General features: G+C 42.9%; 1 protein-coding gene across 1 annotated transcript in view; it reads left to right on the top strand.

Moving 5' to 3' along the window:
* The window catches only part of LOC144807914 (uncharacterized), a 235256-nt gene extending 218682 nt beyond the window's left edge, over window positions 1–16574 (top strand). The window contains exon 11 of the mRNA XM_078673505.1: window positions 16432–16574. The gene's annotated coding sequence lies outside the window, so the exon portion shown is untranslated. The remainder of the gene's footprint in view (window positions 1–16431) is intronic.
* The last annotated feature ends 5470 nt before the right edge of the window (window positions 16575–22044 follow it).

Below are 22044 nucleotides of genomic sequence, written 5' to 3'. Positions count from 1 at the left end.
ATATAATAAAATAGGTACAGTATTGCCATCTATCAAAGGAGCATCCGCAGTTATCTGTCTTAATGTTGCGTCAACTTGATTAATAAATAATGAAAACAATAATGGAGCCAGGACGCAACCCTGTCGGATGCCTCTTTTAGCGCTGAAAAAGGGGGTGCATTCGCCCATGAGCCCATAGCGTACTATACTTGATAACCTCTCATAAACTCTTGCTAAAAAATATGCTATCTCTTTTGGGGCGCCAGAGTCAAGTAATGTAGACCACAAAATTGAGTGGTCCACAAGATCAAATGCGCTACTCAAGGTGGAAAAACATAAAAACATGTTGCCCCCTTTAGCTAATGTGTATTTACTAATGAGAAGATCAAGATTGATACACTGTTCCAGGGTTCTGAATCCCTTTCTGAACCCATATTGTGCTTGTGAAAGGATATTATTGTCTGAAGCCCAAGTTTCAAGCCTTTTTAACAAAATCCTGCTCATAACCTTGATAGACGAATCCAACAATGATATTGGACGATAATTACATGCTTCTGATTTTGAGCTTTTTTTAAAAAGTGGTATAATTAGTGACTGGCCCCAAGACAACGGAAATTGACCTGCTACAGCAGCATTAAAAATCCTAGCTAAAATCGGGGCCCATAAATTCATTTAAATTTTGTACAAGTCGATCGGTACCGCATCGGGGCCTGGTGCTTTGCCCCCACTTGCTGTTGACTAACCCTTTGTGCACCTCTTTATCATTTATTAACAAAGGTAATATGGGCCATATAGAATCATTAATTGGCAGCGAATCTAAAACATCCCTATCTGGGTTAAAAATATTTGTAAAATGTTCGATACAGGTATTACGATTTACATGCGAAGTTAATTCTGGGACACAATCATCCTTTAAAAAGGGACAGTTTATTGTCTCCCAAAACAATTTGCTATTTTTAGTAACTGCTGCTAGGCTAAGTTGGTCCCATGCGTCAGCTTGAAGTTTTCTTTTTCTAGCTTTAATAGCTAGCTTATAGTTAAAATGTAAATCTTGAATATGGGCTTTATTTCGAGGTTTAGTACCAAGGGCCTGTTTCAGTCTATATAGAGCTTGAGTACAGTTGTGGTCAAACCATCCAACATACTCCTGTTTTTTTGCTTTATGGCTCTTGGTTAATAGTCCTTCTATTATATTGTTTATCTTTAAAAAACTGGAAATCAATATATTTGAATTAGCCTCCTCACCAAGACAATAATCTATATCCCTTCTGCATTTTGTTACAACATCCCCTTATATTTTTTGCGGGTCAACACCAGCCATTTTAACCTCATACCATTTGGTCTTATGGGGGCGATGTTGGAAATACAATCATCATTGTTAAGTGATTTATTCCCCCAGCATAGCAGTGATAAGGAAATACTATTGTGGTCGCTTACGGCCTGCTCTGTAATCCATAAGTTTGAGTAATCACTGTTACTTGAGATCAGTATATGATCAATATTGGTGGCGGCATTCCTACCAGTAAAGGTTGGGTATTTCATATTTCCCCTAGTCACGGTGCAGCTTAATAATTCAAGATCGAGTTTTGGTATTAATGTGTTTAAGGCTCTACCATACTTGCAATGGGGAAGTGCATATGTTCATCATTATCATCAACATTATGCCCCTTCCTAAATCCACATATCTTAGTTTGAGCCAGCGGACATGACTGAATGTTAAAGTCACCAACCCAAAGGATAATGGCTACCTTACTGGTCGATGCCATCAACCTTTCAATTTCTTTTTCCAATGTATGAACGACAGACCCCCGTCTATTATCAAACATGTTGTTGTGGAAATTGACTAAAACCAAGTCTTTGCCTTTATAAAAATGGAGCCTCATCACTTGGCTATACATATTAACTGATATACAACTTTTAATTTTACATGCATTCAGTTTATTAGAAACAAGATTCAAAAGGCCCCCCTTTGCTCTACCTGCCACAGAATCGACAGCATTTAGCCAATGCGAGGTATAGCCCTCTACAAAGATCGGTTCTCAGCACCAAGTTTCCTGCAAACAAATTATATCGTAATTTGAGGTAATAAAATCCCTCCAGAATGACGTTTCTTGTTTCTTTCTAAGGCCTGCAATATTCCATGTTACAAGAGTGTATCCTTCATTTATGTTACCGTTTATAAGCTTGCATAAAGGGGTACCTGGAGTCTCCATAGGGGATATATCAGTTGTTTCCCCACATTCAGTTATGGGGATATCTGTTAACCCTCCTTGGGATGTGTCTTTTTTTTCTCTTATAGTAGTTATGGCCAATTCTGAATGGGGTTTCCTACATTCTTGCGGCTTTAAAAAAAAGGGTGACTTAACCAGTAATTGGTAAAGGGGGTAGTCTGCAGCTAATCCATCATCATCCTTATGAAAAGTCCCTTTTGGATTATGTAGCAGGGATGTTCCATAAACTATCATAAGTCAATCATTATCCTCTAAGGAACTTGGTGCTTGAAATCTATTGTATATTGGGACGGTGATACAGGGTGGTGGTATTGGTGGTGGTAGCATTTTATTGAAGTTTGGGTTGTAGTTAGGTCCGTCATAATTATTGATTGAAATGAAATGAAATGAAAAGACCATTTATATAGCGCGGTAGCTACCCTCAGGCATCCTAGCGCTCAATTTTAATCAGGTGTCTTTAAAAACATCCTAAAGGCAAGAGGGTTGGATTATATTCCTTATGTGATGGAGAAGGGGCGCTCGCAAGGGTATTCCGTGCCCACCCATGGGTCCTGAAAATAATAATTATGCAATCTCCCTCAAAGCTTTTCTTGAGTGGACCGATCCATCCCACCCTTTGAGTTAGCAAAACCTGGTTTGCCCCAGCCATTGGAAAGCCACAATTATTGGGTAGCCAATGTATAATTTTGTTCTTGAGCATTTCATTGCTTTCTGTCTGCTCTTTCTGTAATTTAAGCAAAACCAAAGGAAATGATGGACGGAGCGTTGACAATACAAGCACTCACCCCCAGTCAACAGATCTGGGTTTAATCCATCACCATTCTTTAGCCCACTCTGCCACCCCAGTTCAGACATGGCCATATGCAAATCAGTCTGACCCTGTGCCTCATGGGAACAGTCCAGCCCGAACTGCCAAGCCATGCCTTCCTTGGACCGGAAACAAGCTTCCCAGGACCGGTTTCTGGCATTGCAGCCGTCTTCAGCCGGGCTTGCTTGAATCCAGTGGCAAAGTGAGCAAGGGACCATCATCCCCTTTTGTATCGCTTTCTGTAATTTAGGCACATTAACAAGGACCGCTACGTAAGCACCACATTCAGGTGGTAAATTAATAGATGTAGGTATCTTGTTTGTAGTGGAAAACATTGGGTCTAAATAGCCTAGTTTAGTAACATCTTTTACTAGGTGTTTGCTAGCCCCTGGGGTTAATTTCTCCCTTTGGTTCAAGCCAGGGTTAGGGTCAGTAGTTGGCATTCCTCTAGTTAACATAGAGGATTCCTTTAGTTTTCCCCTGGGGCCTGAATATTCTGTTGATGGTCTCTCCGAATGATGATTATTAGTTTTGGGTACAGATGAAGTACTATTACTAATAGTATCCAATGTAATAACCTCGCTAGCTTGCTTAATCTCCACTACGGCCCCTCGCGGCGGGATGCCTGGCTTTCACCTTGTGGACACCTTGCCGGGGTATCTCACAGGGGAATACCAGGACGGGTTCCCTAAGCAAGCGCTTAGATACCGTGTCGGTGATTTGCGCTATATAAATACATGTACATTTACATTTACATTTACATTTACTTCACTATTTGCATCCATCCTTGATCTGCCTTGTTGTGTCCTTGCAATAATTTTATCAAGGGTTCCACTCAGCTTGTGGACTTCCTTGCCTAAGTTATCTAACCTATCGTGAAGTGGCCTAAGCAGCTCTATTAGCTCATCAGAAATGGCTTCTAAGGTTAATGTACCATGGGCGACATCTAAACCTTGTTTATTACTTGTGGTTGCGGAACCCACTGTGTAGTAATTCTCTTGTCTTTCTTAGCCTTTATATTTACCAGGCCTATTGTTTTCTTTTTATATACCTTTGTTTTTATTGGGGAGGAGGGGGAAGAGTGGGGAGAGTTGGCCAGTATGGATAGAGTAGGTGTGTTAGAAATGCAAGAGTGGTCGTCATTGTTGTTAATCACGCTAACAACTGTACCAATTTCCTCTTCAGGAGTGGCACCTAGCATAGAAATACTCTGCCTATCTATACTGGCCGAAATACACTCTTCACTAACCTGGTCTCCGCATGCAAAGCCTCTCAGTTCGATCAATTTCCCCGGATAAGGCACTGACTGCTTTTACTAGAAATGAATCTATAGTAGTGCACGGTTTTTCCATCAAGGGTTTTGGGGCTCGTCTTCTGGCCGTGTTGTAATTGTTTGTGAGGGATGGGTGATACTCGATCCTCAATATAGAAACTTAGCTTATAGCCCAAGATGATACAGACCTAGAACAACGATAATACAATTTGACAACCTTTCCTCAGCAGTAAAACTTCAATACCTTTTCAATTGCCCAGTCCAAGTTTGTTTCAAAACTTAGAGGTGTGGCCCAGCCCAGTCTCCTCCAGCGTCTGACAGCCTAAGACGGCCCCGCCCTTATCCCGGGCTTTGCCCGGGCGCACCCACGCACGTCCCGCGATGCGGGAGGGCCGCGCTGCCTAAGAGGGCATCCGGCGCCCTCTGATGACGTCCTCTCCGGCGTCCCCGCAATGCCTGCTGGATGGTGTGGCTGCACCCACCTGGCTGTTTCCCTTACGGCGGTGCGGTGCAGCAAAGCAGATGACCCCCAGGGAAAGCAGGTGAGGTCTGGGCAGAGTGGCTGGGTAAATGGAAAAGCCGTTTCCCTCACGGCAGAAGAGCCAAGTTCCGGCGCGTCCCCAACCACTCAATTCCAGTGGCCCAGAGTGTCAGGCCTCCAGCAACGCAGGCCTCTTGTAACTGAGGTCATTAAACTTATCAGAAACTGGAGCTCCTGACATAAGAGGAATTCAATTCAGGCTGTAACATTTTGAATGTATGTCTGTACTTGTGCTTATTTGCCCTTGACATGGTGATGAGTAGACACTTGTCCCTGACTATTGTTGAATAAGGTTTTATATCTATTCCATTGGTTGAACGAACTGACACCTTATAGTTCTTAGAAAGATAAGGTCAGGTGACAAATGCATCAAAAGGCAGACACAACAATGATTGGGCATAAACATGGAAGGATAACGGGCTCCTTCGTCTGAAATGACGACCTTCCTGGTCTAAAATGGCAGCATCTATTGTCTAAAATAGTGACAGTGGGCTACCATAAATTGAGTCAGATTAGTCTGAACTTGGAGGCATTATGATAACACTATGGCCCTCCTTATGAGTTGACTGTTAAATCGCAACCATCAGCAACTCCTGTTATGGCAAGTATCAGAATTACAAGTATTTTGCTAAAGGGAGTTCTGAAGAGTGAAAGGTGGAAGGTAGTTTTCAATAAAAAAGACAAAGAAGGGTTTAGACACACTCAGGTAATGATGTAAAAGTACCAATGTGCAAAAAAATGAAGGGAGCAAAAGTATTGATATCTTTATCGAGTTCAGTAAACCAGTGCCCAAGCCAATGCACAGCCCACTTGATGCATGATTACTGCTGCTTTTTATGACAAACTACAAAGGCATTTTCCTTGCTTGCATTAGGGCACCTATACTACGTTAGTGTTTGCAGAGGGAAAAAATAATGTTTAAACGCAACTTCCATGTGCCATATTTCATATGAATGCTCCAGTGCTGGGGAAGACTTTACATCTGGCGATGATGATGGGATACGCGCCACAAGAAGACAACACTGCTCTCCTTGAGAATTTCCTTTTTTTTCCTTCTTTTTTTTAAACCTCAGTCCATGTGATTGCATCATAGATCAGGGAGCACGGAATACCCTGTATTTACGACCAGAATAAACAGTTCCCCCCCAAAATCCGCTGCGATATTCAAATCCCCACAAACCACAATAGGTGTAGGCCAGCCAATTAGTTCCTTTTCTAGGAATTCAAAAACCTCAGGATCATCCTGATTTGATCCGTAAATCCCGCAGATGGTAATGCCTATATTCATCTCGCACAGTGCCCATCTACCCATGGCATCTGCCCTAGAGCACTTTACCCCTCCTAGTCCAGCCTTTCCTAAGATAACCACCCCCTTTACTGTAGAAGTCTGAGAGGAGAAAGACAGAATCTCATATCCATTTAAATTCATCAGATGTTTTTCCCCCCAGGGTAAATGTGTTTCTTTCAAACACAAGACATCCATCTGTTCTGCTTTTACAAATTTGACCAGTCTTCTCCTTTTTTCCAGTCATTGAGACCCACAATATTCAAAGAACATATCCTAAATTTTGACATTCTTCTGTTTACATTCTTCCTTCTTTTTAACCCAGACTAATTGAATGACGAAATCAGATTCACTCCATAATTCATATTTCACATATCGGATTAGAGCTACATTTGTGCCAAAAATTCTCTTTTTTGCGTTTTTTCCCCACCACCAAGTCACCCCCCTTTACCCCTCACCCTAGCCCCTTTACCCCCAACCCTCTTCCCTCTGCCCCCTCGACCCTGAACTCTGCACCCTCCCTCGTGAAGCGCTCAGACCTTAATCTGTGCATGTGATGGTTTACAGTGATTGCATTGAGGACTTCCTTAAAGAATTACATCAACAAACGAAACCCACTTATTACATTAGTTGCCAAAGACATGCCGTACTTGCCACCCTTGCTATCTTTATTAGGCAACAATAATGGTTCACTGGCTGCCTAAAGAGTCCAGATATTCTTGCGCTCTTACTTCTGATGAGAAATACTGTGTCCGCCCTTGATTGATTATCTTCAGTTGAGCCGGATTTATGAGGTAGGCTTGCATTTTCTTGTCCTGAAAAGGCTTAATCAGGCTTAATCAACTGCCTCAACCTCCAACGCCTCTCGACCGCAGTATGGCAATAATCTGGGCGGACAAAGAATGTGATTCCTTCACTGGACCTTTTTGCATCTGGTCTCGCTTTTTCCGCTTTAGCCTGCCTCAAGATGAAATTACCCAGAAAGATTAAGATTGCCCTTGGTTTATCTCCTTCCCTTGCATTTCGGCGTATTTTGAAAGGGGTTCGATGTGCACTCTGAATTTCTCCAGACCAGTTCCAATTAGATAGTTCCGGAAAAGCAGACTCAAACAACTTCATAACATAGGCTCTAACATCCGTCCCTTCCACTCCCTCCGGTATTACCAAAACGCTAGATTATTTCTTCTGAGCCTGTTCTCCATGTCCTCTAACTTCCATTGAATGTCAATAACTTGGGCACATTGAGACTCCACTTTACTGGTAGCTACAGCCACCTCTGCTTCCGTTGTAACTACCCTCTCCTTGAGGTTTGAGACTCTGTCCCCTACATTAACACAGGCTTTAGACAATTTCCTAACCATGCCCTGCATCTTCCTCTTAGCTGCTTGGGATTTGCGGCTATACTGGCATGTTTCCTTCCTATGAGCGAGAATTGCCTTATGAATCACTTCCAAGAGTGGGGGTCGGGTCATTCCCAAATTAGGACTGCCCTGGAGTGGCATTGAAGAGGAGTGAGCCCAGCTCAGATCTCTTTGGGGCTGATCATGTGTTTTTGACAGGATAATAGGTCTTATTGCGGTCGCCAGCAGGTCTTGCTCGGGGTCGCTCTCAGACTCCAAGTTACTGTCCCCCCATATATGAACTCCGTTCCTCCTCCTCTTCTGACCATTCCGTCCCTTCCGAGATGGAAAAGAAACACTCACTGGGGTCTTTCTCTTTCTCAAAGTCTAATTCACCTTTGCCACCTTAGCATCAAAAAGGCTTAGAATTTTTGTCTCCCCTCCTACCCACATTGTTATTAATATCTTAGGAGCTTAATGATCAATTGTAGCTGCCTTAGCCGGGCTGGTCTCCTCTTGAGGGGCGCTGGCATCATTCACCAGCCGGCTAACCTCTAGCTCGTCCAATCTCCCAACAGCGCAAGTTGATACCCCACTGTCAGGTCCCAGTAGACTAGCCCCAGGCAGCTCTGCCGCTCAAGAGTTTATAGGGGTGGTTACCAGTGTGGGAGGTGATGCTGGGTTACCTCCAGTGTCTTTCCCTAGGAGGGGGGCTAGCGATACATCTGAACCAGATTCCAATTCCTGCCCTTGCCTTTGCCTTGAAACCTCCTGAACGTCAGCTGCCCCCCCTGCATTATTAGCAGCCACTGTCCTTGCGCCCTTCTCCCGACCGCTTCGTGAAAATATTTCAGCAATTGAGGCTGTTGCCTGGCGGGTTCTCACAGTAGTCCGTCCGCTCCGTCCACTACGCCAACCAGCGGCAGCACGACTCGCACATCAGGGGGAGATGGACACTCTGGCGAGAACCGCTCCGACCGCCTGTCTCGTGGAACTCGGCATCCCGAACAGCCGACAGGTAACCAAAACCAGCATTGAATCTTTTCCTGGGTTTAACCCGTTAGTGAGACAGCCAGCGCATCAAAAAGAAACTGTGTTTTTGGATCAGATCCATGCCCTCAATGCAGCACTGCAAACAGCCACCACTATGCAGCCGCCATCTTGCTCCCGAACTGATTAGCCAAAACCTCCCCTTGAGAATTTCCAATGATACGGCAAACTGCTCATGCATGCCACGTGTGCCCAGAATAGAAATAAAATGATCTATGACTGGCACATGTGAAGTCAAACTGCGGAAAAGACAGGAAACCCTGCAAAGGAGTACATTAAAAAAACTGTTAAGAAGGTGGTTGATAGAGACTCTGCGCTGTGCATCAAATACAGAATGATTTTAAAGACATAGCAAGAAAAATCAATTCTATCAGCACAGTACGAAAGACAGAACATTTACTCAAAGTCAAGGGCAACTGAGGCAGCCGGCCATGAACACTCCTTCTGCAACCTCTGTTTGCATAAGTTGTCAATGCCACTCTGTGCAGAGAAAGCTGTCTGAACAGCACATGCATTCAATGGCAGCAGAAGGGGGCTGAAATGTAATTCTGACATGTTCCTGCAGCCATCACGTCCGTTTAAAGCTTTTATGAATGAAAACCTCGGTGCCAGGTGTGCTGTGTGGATTTAAACATTCAATGATTCATACATGCACTAGAGGAAGAAGATGACCAGAAGATCATAAAATATTAATAAAACCTTGCAGGTGAAGGAGTGAAAGAAGTGCTAAAGAAAATCTCATAGACAGATATTAAATAATACCAAATGGTAAAAGAGGCATTGGTGGCCAAGTTCAATCCAAAACCTAAGGTCAACTATGAGAGGTATATCTTCAAGTAAGCAACAGTTTGATGAAAAAATGGATGAGTTTGTTGAAAGAATCGATGCACTCATTCAACATTGCAAGTTCTGCAACTTCACAAGAAATGCAAATATCAAGGACCTCCTGTAGTTACTCTAGAACCCCTAGGGCAGGGCAATAATGCAATTGAAAGCAAAATCCCTAGGCAGTCAAACGGTTCAAATTATTTAACAACTCATCACAACAAACACAACATGATATGGAGGACTCAGTGTTAATACAATGAAGCTATATTTAAACATGTATACATTTTATTTTACTTATTTTAAAAAACTCTTTCCAAAGATGGACATACAATTCATAGATACAATACAGAATAAGAAGATCCATTTTATAGCCACCACTTTTTTCATTATGTTATATTTATGAATTGATGTTCCGTCTTATCCTTTCCAGATTACATTTGTCTTTCGAGATTCATTTGATTTGTGTCTCATTGAAATCATGTTGTCTTGTATCTACGAATTGTTTGAGCATCAGTGAGACAAATGAGTGGCTTACCATCCATACCAACTGCGGGCACCTTCCTGCTGAGGCAACAATCACAATGTCAGGTAGCCCAACGCTCCTTGGGGTGTGCCCCAGCTGGGCTGCTGAGGTCACAGCCCCCATCCTAAATGAATGCGAACCGAAGGCAGCTGCCGGGTGCCCCCCATTGCCTTTTGCCATGAAGGCTGCTTTCCCCCATTGGAGGGTTCAAAGGTCACCTGACACCCCCATTGGCTGGAAACCACAGAAGAAGATGACTTTCCAAAGACATCTTCATCATGACTTGGAACCATGTCTGAGACCACCAAAGACCCGTGACTACTCCAGCCAGCTTCCTCCATCAGCGAACCGTTAACATCATCCTTAATATCATGGCAAATAGAAGGAAAGGTTACTGAACCACACCCTCCAACCCCCCATTTCTCAAGAAATGCATTTAGCCCTGCTAATGCAAAAATTCCAAGCCTACGTCTTCAACTGTTAGCAAAAAAATCCAACCTAAATATTCCCCACTCCTTTTAAATTTTCCTAAACCCTAAACTGTCCAACATCAATTTACTTGAAGCCTGAACATTACAAGAATCCCAATCTGCTACACTGTTACTTACCTTGGATGCTCCACTTTAACCACATATCCCTTTGTGGACAAATACCCCAAAACATCTTCACCAAATCTACTAACTTTTGAACAAACAATAATCTTGTTCACTTATCTCACCACCAAGACATTGTCCATTCTCAGCATCACCTAAAACTACATTCAGGATCTGGGCATGTTCAGCAGCTATCATGGCAGCAGATTAAGAAATAACATATCAGAGGCAGTGCGAGTGACATCACTCGCCCTTTGACCACACAGTGACAACACCTAAGGTTAAACTCCTTATCTCATAGTTAGCCCCTAATCAGCTTCCTATTTGCTATGGGCTACAAGAGAAATGGGTAAAAAGTAGAAACTAGAGAACGTAATCAGGGCTTAGTGAGCAATTAACATACATTTCTTGTTCCTGCCTCTGCATTCATGACCGCTGAGACCAAGCATAACATGAACAGTCAAAGGTGTCCCAAAGTACTACTGTCAGGGCCTCCAAGCCAGGAGTAGCACAGGGGTTGAAGTCTGTCAACTATACATCATTTCTGACAACTGGATGTTTTGATTAAAGCATATGTGAGCAGAGAGTGCTGGACCATTCACAACAGGCGCTTCTTTGAAGAAACTTTCTGAATTCAAAAACAACATGTACAGACTGCGCTCCGAGACCACTGCCTACCAAGCCTTTAGTGGTGATAGGCTTTCTCTTTCACTTTTTCTAGCTGTTATTTTTCCACAATCACTACAAAATCAAAAAAAATTAATCTGGACGTAAAGGTGACCACTGAGGAACTGGAGTTAACTAATGAGAGCCCATAGAGTTATGGTGTGGGAGTTTCAGAAAATAAATTGGAGGCAAACCCTCTCCTACGAACATAGGTGGCATGCTATTGCATGCTACATCATTGAATTTGTCTCACATCCGTCTGACATTTTTAGGTAGATGATTGGGCTTAGACAGATTTTGGGATGCTTATGATGGATGTATGTCATCATAATGCATGCCTTTACAACGCAGGTTTTACAACGCAAGTCGTTACAACGACTTGCATTGGGAGGGTGCTGAATAGTGGAATAGTTTAATTTCCTATTCCAACTCCAGTCCCCGTGGATAGTAGGGAAGGTTTTGGATAGTAAATTAAACTATTCCCTATCCTGCAGCGCCCCCCAGCGCTATTCGTTGTAATTACTTTTGTTGTTAAACCTGCGTTGTAAAAGTACTTCGTAGTGATAGTTGCGTCGTAAAGGATGTTTCCCCTTATGATGGAGTTACTAACTATGAAACTGGAATCCAATGGGCAGTTAAAAATCTGTCTAAATATTCCAAGCAGTATTAATCAGCAGTTTCTTTGAGGAAATTCAAAACAAATGTACTAGGAGATTTTCAAGGCATTTATTAATCTTGCCACCCTGTAGGTTGAGATTTGTCAGCTATTTTCTTTAGGACCTGGAACCTACAGTTTAATTTAGGACTCTAAGGGCCTCATTTACAAGGACTCTGCACCACCTGAACTTTACTTTCAGTGACCGTCTGGAGGCGGGCACTGCAGGGCTATATCTACAAGGCCGCATATAGCCACCCTGCCTTTTCATGACCTTGTAAATATGGACTTAGGCAACACAGCACAAGTCGCTGCGTTGCCTCACCCTGTGATAGGGAGGCGTGCTATTGGCGTTGCTGGTGGCATTTGACACATTTGCAGATTTATGAGATTTCATAAACCTGGGGATGTGTGAAGAGCCTCTGCAAGGGTGGCCTAGGGGAGGCGCAATGAGAAGAAATACCAACTTTCTATGTGTGTTGCATTCTGCAGCACAGAAAGAAAGAGGAAATATTGCCTCCATTGATTCTTTTTGTGCAGGAAAGAGTCACTTCCTGCACAAAAACAAGCCCCCCTAAAAGTCAAACACCCTTGCACAAGGGGGTTTCCATTGGCGCATGGCAGCCATTTGTGTGCAAATGCAGGGGGAAATGACGGGAATGCCCCGTATCTGATAGATATGGCCGTTCCTGCCCTTTTCCTTTAACATATAGCAGCGAAGCAGGAAGCCCAGCTGTCCTACGTCAAAAGATTGTAATGATGCCCTGTGCCCAATAGTGTGTGTGCATGTGTTTGTCTGTGGTAGCATCATGTACACTGATTTAAGACACACAGGGCATATTTACAAGCCCCTATCGCCACAGAAGCGCCACATTTAATGACGTTCCTGTTGCTGTAGGTGCTTCGCCTTATTTACAAGACAGCATTAAGCCTCTTAAAGTGGCGTAACACCACCTTGTAAATAAGGCAGCCTTTCATGCTATACTTAGCATGGAAGGGGTGTGCAATTGATGTTGCGGTGGGCGTCCACAGCAACACCCATTGATTTTGATGCTGCCCCCTATTTACAAGGGATGCATAAATAGAAGGCTGCACTAAAATTAAGACCCGGGAAATCCTGTTCTTTACATGGCTAAACTGGAGGGAGAAATGCATTATTTTTCTTCTTTATTGCTGTTTCTATATTGTGCAGCACAAAGAAACAACAAAATGCCATGAATGATTGTTTATTTGCAGAAAGGTGCCCCCTCCACAACATAAACAATAATTTCCTCAACGCAGGCACCCTTGCAGTTGGGTGCAAGGGTGCCTGCATTGGCGCTATGCAGCTTACGTTAGCACCAGTTCAGGGAGAAATGCAGGGGTGCACTATATTATTGTAAATACGGCGCTTACCTGCGTTTCTAATGTGATGAAGTGCGGCATTAGCAATTTTTTAGCTAACCTGCTCCCTGCCACTTGTGTGTAAATATGCCCCACAGTGTGCTAAATTAAACCATGGGATCCAGGTCCTGAAGAAATCCCTAGACTGTGCAGGGGGCTAGGAAAATGCCAAAACATGTCGACATACAGGGGGCAGAATGAATAAATACCTCTAAAATCCCCTTGTACATATGTTTTTAATATGTCCATTGAAACTCTAAATAAATACTGTTTGGACTATCTTCACAATTTTTTAATTGTCTGTTTGATCCCTTTACCTTAATTGGTAACTCCATCTTTAGAACTCCCAATAATCTTTTGGAGCCCATCCGTCTACCTAATAATGTCAAATTGATATGAGGCAATCCCAATGGTGAAGCATGCCACATAGGTTGGTAGATAGGGGGTTTACTCAATCTTTTATGAAACACGCACACCACATCTCCATGGCTACCCACTGGTTACCCCCTAGTTCCTCTGTTGTCACCTATGCATCCAAACTGATATTTTTTAATTTTTGTACTTAGCTTTAGGGAGGAAGCAATCTGTGGACAGTCCTATTGTTCCCATAATTGGTTATTTTACTACGGACACCACTTGCAGCATCATGAAGAGATGGTATTTTAAAATGTTTGCACACCCAGCACAAACTTAGAGCTGCAAATAAATATTTGTGGTTACTCAGTTACAATCCTGGCTCCCATATACACCACTGGCAGATGCCAACATTTTAGATTAGACAAGTGGGAGATGTTTTTTTTAAATTGTCGGGACAATGTATTTTCCTCAGTGACTTATACTGGAGCAGAGGCAATATGCCGGAATCGGGTCTATTGGTATGTATGGTATGTATGGTCACAGACAATCAACATTTACTTTTTAACACTATAGCACAAACAAAAATATTGTTCTAGACTCTGTCACACAAAAGTAGAGCTGTAAAATCTATTTTTGTTTGTGCTATGAAAGACTGCCAAGAACAAAATATAAAAGATTGTCTATGCTCTTCTTTCCCTTTCCAAAAAATAAGGACAAAAGTTAACATTTGTTGTTTGAGGTAATTCTTGAAAGGGTAAGATTGGAGCTTGTGTGACAGGCATCAACATTTTATTTTTGGTACTTTTACAAAACTTCAAATCAGGTTTCTGCATGCAGGAATTGGGAGACGGAAGACTAGCCTTGATCATTAGGCAGGAGAGTAACCTTGAAATCGGTAGTCTCCCACCTGAATCAGGAAGGCATGTATGTAGTATGAAAGGAATCAGGAGGGCATGTATGTAGTATGACTGATTTGTTGGGTGTTCTCACGTGTGCCTACCATTAACAAGCATTTAAGTCAGTTTAAAGGATTGTTGCTTGTTAATGTGAAGTATTACACGTAAATAGTATGAGAATTGATATGTGTGAAAGTAAATAACAGTAGAATAAATTGGTATAGGTTAAAAGGTCAGGTGAAAGTTGCACTGTCATGTTAGACCTGAAACTCCATGCAGGTAAATGACTGCCCCTTTCCCATCTGTGCTGCTGCCAGAGAAAACACAATAATGTATTTAGTTATCCAAAAGACTTTGTTAACATTACAATGACATGTGTTTGCCCCTTAAAGTTCAAGATCTGTCAGTTGGATAAATAAATAAAATTATCACAGCTCTGCGGTGAGCAAACACTTTTTTTTGTGAAAGCACACAACTCCTGCCCTATCAAACATCTACTCTTGGCTCGCAACATTCCGACGAGCCAAAGCCCCTCTCCTGGTGACTCTCACATATTTGTCAGGCGACAGCTGCTCTGTCAAACCAGACCAAACAAATGGTGAACACCCACACTCGTTTTCAGGGATTTCGGCATCTTTTCAAAAAATGTTTTTCAGGATTGGAACTGAAAAGGTCAAAATAGTAGAGGAAGAGAAAAAAGAAATAACCACGGGTACAATAACAATAGTTGGGTAATGTTCCACCTGCAAAAACGTGCATTTAATGAGATTCTACAAACAGATATACATGTGAGTTTTAATGGTTATTTGAGACTTAATTTAGATTTCCAGGACTACTCTCGACAGGCTTTCTGAATCCCTATCAGGCAATGTTCAAACTTAAGGTTTTGTGAATTGGCAATTACAAGAAGATGACATTCTATGAACCGTGAACACCTCACAGCTTTCTCTCATAAATTCTCAAGAAACAAACAGTGTGGCTGACCCTGGTGAGGCACCTCAATTTCGCAGTTAATAAATAAGTCCTTATTATGTGTAAATCACGTCCGGAGCTTGCCACACTTACGCTCCACTGTTCAACAGATAATAGACGTTTTCAAGCAAAGGACGGTGCACCAAAAAACGATATTCAAAGAACTTCCAACATCTCCAGTCATTGGATTCTTTATTATTTCAATCTTTAAAAAGCCTCAGCAATCGCGTTTCGTTTCAATGGAACTTTGTCAGGGCTCGGTGATCACTTGAGGTTTAATACATGGGGTCCCAGGTCATAATAAAACGTACGTATTCATGGTCTCCATCTTCTCACAGTCTTTCTATAAGAAGACAAGGATGGTTACATCAACATAGTCAGTAGATATCACAGGGGCCCCGAATCCGGGCACACATGCCTGTATCAAATGCTCTTGCGTTCACATATGAACTAAAGAGGTACTGTGGTTTAAGTTCAAAAGAAGACACTCAAAAGGGCTGTAGTGCTTGGTTCGGCACGTGGTCCTCCGAGGGCAGTAATAAGCCAGAAGGGCTGTAGTCCGTCTTCAACGAAAAAGGGAGCATTTATAACACCCAACCGTATTCGCCAGGATGGCCCACCAGCCGTGTGGCCGTTCGTCCTTATCGTGAAGACGCTAACCGTCACATCGGGAACTCGAAACCCCGGATTCGGGGCCCCTGTGATATCTACTGACTATGTTGATGTAACCTTCCTTGTCTTCTTATAGAAAGACTGTGCGAAGATGGAGACCATGAATATGTACGTTTTATTATGACCTGGGACATCATGTATTAAACCTCAAGTGATCACCGAGCCCTGACGAAGTTTCATTGGAACGAAACGTGCTGGCTGCGGCTTTTTAAAGATTGAAATATTAAAGAATTCAATGACTGGAGACGTTGGAAGTTCTTTGAATATCGTTCTTTGGTGCACCATCCTTTTCTTGAAAGCTTTCTCTCATAGCTCGTTTCCTCAGTGTTGTGTATGAATGTTTCTGTTAATATTTTCTCCATGTCATTTATCTTCAAAGGTACCATATTATCAAAAAAACTTGGAACCCTCCCAAAGACTGCAAGCGACACATGGTGCCTATACGAATCATCGATGAAAGAATGAATAGATGCTGTGCTACAAACTTACCAAGGGAGGGGAAGAAAACCCAGGAGCTGGACCAGTGGCACTTAATCTGTATTCTTGAGGGGATGTTCATAACTTCTATGCAAAGTTTCTGTAATTATTTGAGCTCATTTTGTGATGATCGTAGATTTCCACACTATCACTCTTTTACATACAAAACAAATAAACAATACTTGGCAGATAACAAACTTGACTTTTTTTTAAACTCTGTTCTGGTCCCCACAAAATAGAGTCCACCTGGACAGCACCTGCATCTTTTATCGGGGCATTCACTGAAAAGAGCTTAGTTTATCCAGTAAGAACTACAGAAAGTTCAGTCGTTTGATCTGAGAGGGTGTTGAGGCATATTAGAACATTGGAATGTTGGGAGCTCCATTGCAGACAATGGAGTGCTTCCTGCTTCTACGGGCCGGTAAAGGCCCGCAGAGCAACATTCCAATGTTCTACAAAGGCTTCTCGAAGTTCGAGAGGGATTTCAATCCCCTCGAGCTTCGAGAACCCTTTGTTTAATTTGTTAGAACATTCTGCCCTCTAGTGGCAGAATGTTCTAATACTACAATCAACAAACAATTATTTGAGGGTTCAAGGGAAGTATTTAAAGACCCGGGCACAGTTATAACCCCCCGCACAAGTTATAAAAAACAACAGATAACTGTGGGTCTACTAAACAACTCAGGACATGCTATATGTAGCTGGCTATGTGTCTGCTACTACTATTTGAAATAGAAGACAGACTGGACAGTTAACCACTGTGAAAAATGTCCATCAGTTACTCGTTCTTGGGCACCCAGTACATCATTTGGTCTACTCCACAGTAGTTTGACCACCACTCTATCTCCATAGATATAGGTGTATATTGGAGATAAGTAGTGTGGGATGGATGTCTGGTAGGTGTTGTTTGTTCGTAACTGAGAGCAGTGCATAAAAAATGAGTGAAAGAAAAAATAATAATGTAACGTGTAAGATTGGATAGTGCATACAATAATTACTTTATTCTGGGGTCATGCACCTCCAATATTAAAAACATCAATAGTGCAAAAAAGTCAGGTGGTTCAAACAAATACCTTCTGACTGGGTTATCTGGTCGACATGTTTCTGCGGAATATGGTCATTTACTATACCAACCGCTTCTTCAGGACCCATAAACTTAATTGCTACTGCTTAAGTGATAATAAGTGAAAAAACACAGGACATTTATGAACAGAAAAAAGTGTCACCTGTACACTTCCATTTTCCTCCTGTAAAAGTCCAGTTGTGATTAAGCCAGCATATCCACATGTAATGAGATATAGAAAATAATAATAACACCTTCGTTAGTAAGGGCTACACAAGCGACATTGCTAGAATCATATCAGTACTACATCTCGGTCAAATGACCCTCAATATGTATAACATTGTATGCGTGATCAATGTCTCACCTTAATTTGTAAGGGGAATTGCCTCACCTCACCTGGCAAACAGCTCAGGAAAATGAAGCACCGCTCTAAAAGTACAGAGAATATAAAAAGTCAGCATTAAAAACCAGTGTCAGGTCAGTGCAGAGTCACAACCTGTGGGATGCTAAACAGCAAACCAACAAGGGTCAGATTTCTTATCAATCTTCATAATTAGGCAAATGTATCTCTCTGGCTTCAGGCATGAGATAAATAGACAGTCTTATCAATTGCCATTTAATATATATGGCTATCATGACGTGATATCTGTCCATTACCTTCACGCCAGATTGATCAACTAGGGGGATAAATTTAGCGCGTTCGGGCATTAGTTGTTTGTGGCTTTGATCGTTAGTATGTAGCCAAAGTCAAATATCAACAATCAGTCTCAATGCGCGCCCAAGCGCTGAATCTCATAGTAAATGCGCATTCGCTCGATTAACATGCAGAGCGTCTATTAAGTACATCATGTCAGTAAGGAGTTAATCAAAGCCCCTCCTGCACCCTTACCTCTCCGTCGGTACTTCAATCAGCCGGCCGGGCTGTTTGGGGAGGTGCCGCGGGGGTTGACAAGCACTTCCTTATTGTTTCTTCAGCAAGCGTGATAGGTCCAAAGAGAACTACCAATGCCTCTGGGAAATGTAGTCTCATAAGCGTATTGCATGATTCCTCGATCGCGCGGCTGTAGGAACTACACTCGCTGGTGGGAAATGTAGTCCATGAAGCGCCAGTTAGTCGCATGACATTTAGACTACAACTGCTCATGGGAGTTGTGGTTCAGCACATAGACCAGTGTATTAATGATATTCTAACAGGGCTTATGAGCTCGTGCGTGCTCTAAGAACTGCTGGTGCTCGGTGAGAAAGCTGAACGAAACTCAAAGTCAGTAAATGTCATATTAATGTCTCTGGGTGGTTGCTTGCTCTGCTTTACAGGTATCACCGTGGGCACGAAAATAAAAGGACTGAAAAATTCATGGCATTGTAACCATGATTATAGTAGATGGAATGTTGATCAAACCTAGGAGGTTGGGTTATCTTGGAATCATTATGTAGGATGGCCCTGCTCTTGCTCATCAGGATACTAGCAGGTGGCCGGTCAATCTATGTGGTCAATCATCTCGAAAGTCAAATCATTGTGCATGAGATCATGAAATGTAGCTACTACAGTGTCATCCACGGGATGTCCTCGTTCAGCCCGCCTTTATCACAGTTGAGTTTGTACACCCATTTTTGCTCAATTTTAAACAGGTGTTTGGATATGTCTGTGATGTGCATGGGGATGTTGGGTTGTTCCAACACGGTCCATTCAAATTCCGTAGGTCTGTGCCCCACTTGGATGTAATGGTTCGTCAACCTTGCTGGATAATATATCCAAGCCTCAGGATACTAGCCAGGATGGTTGGCCTAAGATTTTGTCTTTGAAGAAAAGTCATTCTCGCACATGTATCCATGGTATCACCATGGCGGAATACCTCAGAGGGAACGGTGCACCAACAGGGCTGATTGTCGTTAATTCACCGAGACTCTTCCTGGATGATCCCGACTTTCTAAGAGACTGGTACCTCATTGCATGGAAATGCACGAGAGACTGGCTGGTCTTAATAATAAAGACTGCAAAGAAAGCTGCAGATAAAATGATGATAGAGATCCAACTTTTGGAAGGCCAAATAAAAACTACCATAACTGGTAAACTTTTCACCAAACAACAGGATGAAAACAATAAATCTAATAAGGATTTTAAAGACAACATTCTATTTTCTAAATTGGAGAAATGCAAGAAGGATTTAGAAAAGTTCTCTAAGGAGAAAGTTTATCCTTATACAAGTGCCAATTATGTTCCGACGCCATTCAATCGCAATGGGAGAACAGGCGGATCCACCTATGGGACATCCTCATCTGACAACTCGACTGATTCTGACTCTTCTAATCAAAGTAATCCAACAATGAAAACGAGAGGAAGAGGCCAGTGGAAACAAAGAGGAACACAGAATTACAATCAGGGCCAGTTCAATCCTTGGTGGCCACCCAATCCATGGATGCAAGGGCCACCGCAGGTCCCGCAACAGATGGGACCTTTTGGACCCGGACCATTCTATCCAGGCCAGAACATGCCTTTTTTAGGGTATGGCAGAGGGAGGTCGCGCGGAAGACGCCGGACCGCACAAGGACAAGGACAAGTACAATGGAGTGTCCCACAACAGGCAATGGGGCTCCGGAGCGGCAAGCAGGTCCCGCAGGAACAAGCGGGCCAGAGCACGGGACCAGCCTCATAGTGAATCTCAGCTCGCGAAGCTTAACACCAGTAGAAGAGAAGGTACTAAACCGAGGACTTGGTTTTGTGGGTACTAATGCAGGCGATCCATTTTTGACTCAGATTGAGATGTCCAAATTTTTCCGCAAAGTGAGACTACATTTCTTTTTCTCTAAGGCTGAACAAACCGATACCATTCCTCAGAACACAGGACTCAAAAAACCGTCAACTTTTAGCCCTCCAACGGCAATGGTTCCAGCGAAGGTAATCACTTTTGAGGAAGCCGTACAGCATGATGTAAAGGAACTTTTCAAACAGTCGCACAACCCTTTTGTGAACATTTCTAAACTCGAACAAGAAGCTTTGAAAGAACTGGCAAATGATCGCTCGATCACAATCAAATCAGCCGACAAGGGTGGTGCCACGGTCCTACTGGATACAACCACCTACAGAGAGGAGTGCCTACGCCAATTGGGAGACACACGTTCTTATCAACTACTGATAGAAGACCCTACGCCAAGATTAATTACGACTATTGGGCACATTGTAGAAGAGGCACTGGCAGAGGGCTGGATAACTACCAAAGAAGCAGCCTATCTGACTACTCCACATCCGGTCAAACCATACTTTTATGTCCTGCCCAAGATCCACAAGGCAAGAAGACCACCACCAGGAAGGCCAATAATCTCAGGGATCGGGTCGATACTAGAACCCCTATCCACTTTTGTTGACGTCTTCCTAAGACCAATGGTTAAATTGATGCCCACCTATCTTCAAGACACAAAGGACCTACTTAGACTCCTTCCTGACCTTGATTTTAATATTTTGACAGATCACCTGGTATCCTTTGACGTGGAGTCACTCTATACCTCCATCCCTCAGGATGAAACACTAGAGGCGATTGAAACTCTGCTGGGCGAGCAAACTTGGGACTCCATAACCCCCATCTCACTGATCATGAATTTGGCTACTATAGCTATGAAGGAAAAAAAATTCGAATTTGAGGGCCAGTGCTATCTACAGACGTCTGGGACAAGCATGGGCAGCGTTTTTGCCCCGTCCCTGGCGAACCTCTATATGCACAAGTTCGAACAAGACCATGTTCTGAATAATGAGAACCCGTTTTCAACATCGATAATTTCATGGAAGAGATATATCGATGATATCTTGGTGATTTGGCGTGGAGATGAATCCTCTCTTCGCGCTTTCCACACCTGGCTCAATGAGCGGAATAGATATCTACGCTTCACACTGGAAAGCAGCCAAGACTCTTTGGCTTTTTTAGACCTGTTGATTTCTGTGACACCACAGGGTCTCAAATCTGAACTATATAGAAAGCCAATGGCTCGTAACTCCTTACTACAGTACACCAGTTGTCATCCCAAATCGCTACGCGATAATCTACCATATGGACAGTTTTTGCGTGTGCAGCGGAACTGTACCACCAGAGAAGATTACATTAAACATTCTGATGACCTGGCCTTGAAACTCGTTGAACGGAGTTACCCCAAGAAACTCATCAGGCGATCAAGGAAGAGAGCATCTAACAATAACAGGGAAGCCCTACTGGAACCACCGGTTCCTAAAGAAAAAAACGAAAGGCTGACATTTGTGAATACGTTCAGCACAAGATCTAATGCTATCCAACGCATAGTCCAAAAGCACTGGAGGATCTTGAACACCGGTAAAGATTCCTTGCCACAACCACTTTTTGCTTTTAAAAGAGCAACCATTCTAAGAGACAAGCTGATACACACCAGACCCCCACCTAAGGAAATCCATCAAGTGGGCACAATATGGAACATGCCACCAGTGACAGG

Source organism: Lissotriton helveticus, chromosome 1_2 (assembly GCF_964261635.1).
Source record: "Lissotriton helveticus chromosome 1_2, aLisHel1.1, whole genome shotgun sequence".
Taxonomy (NCBI): Eukaryota; Metazoa; Chordata; class Amphibia; order Caudata; family Salamandridae; genus Lissotriton; species Lissotriton helveticus.
Note: the sequence above shows the minus strand (reverse complement) of the source record. Positions and strands in the feature narration are given on the sequence as shown.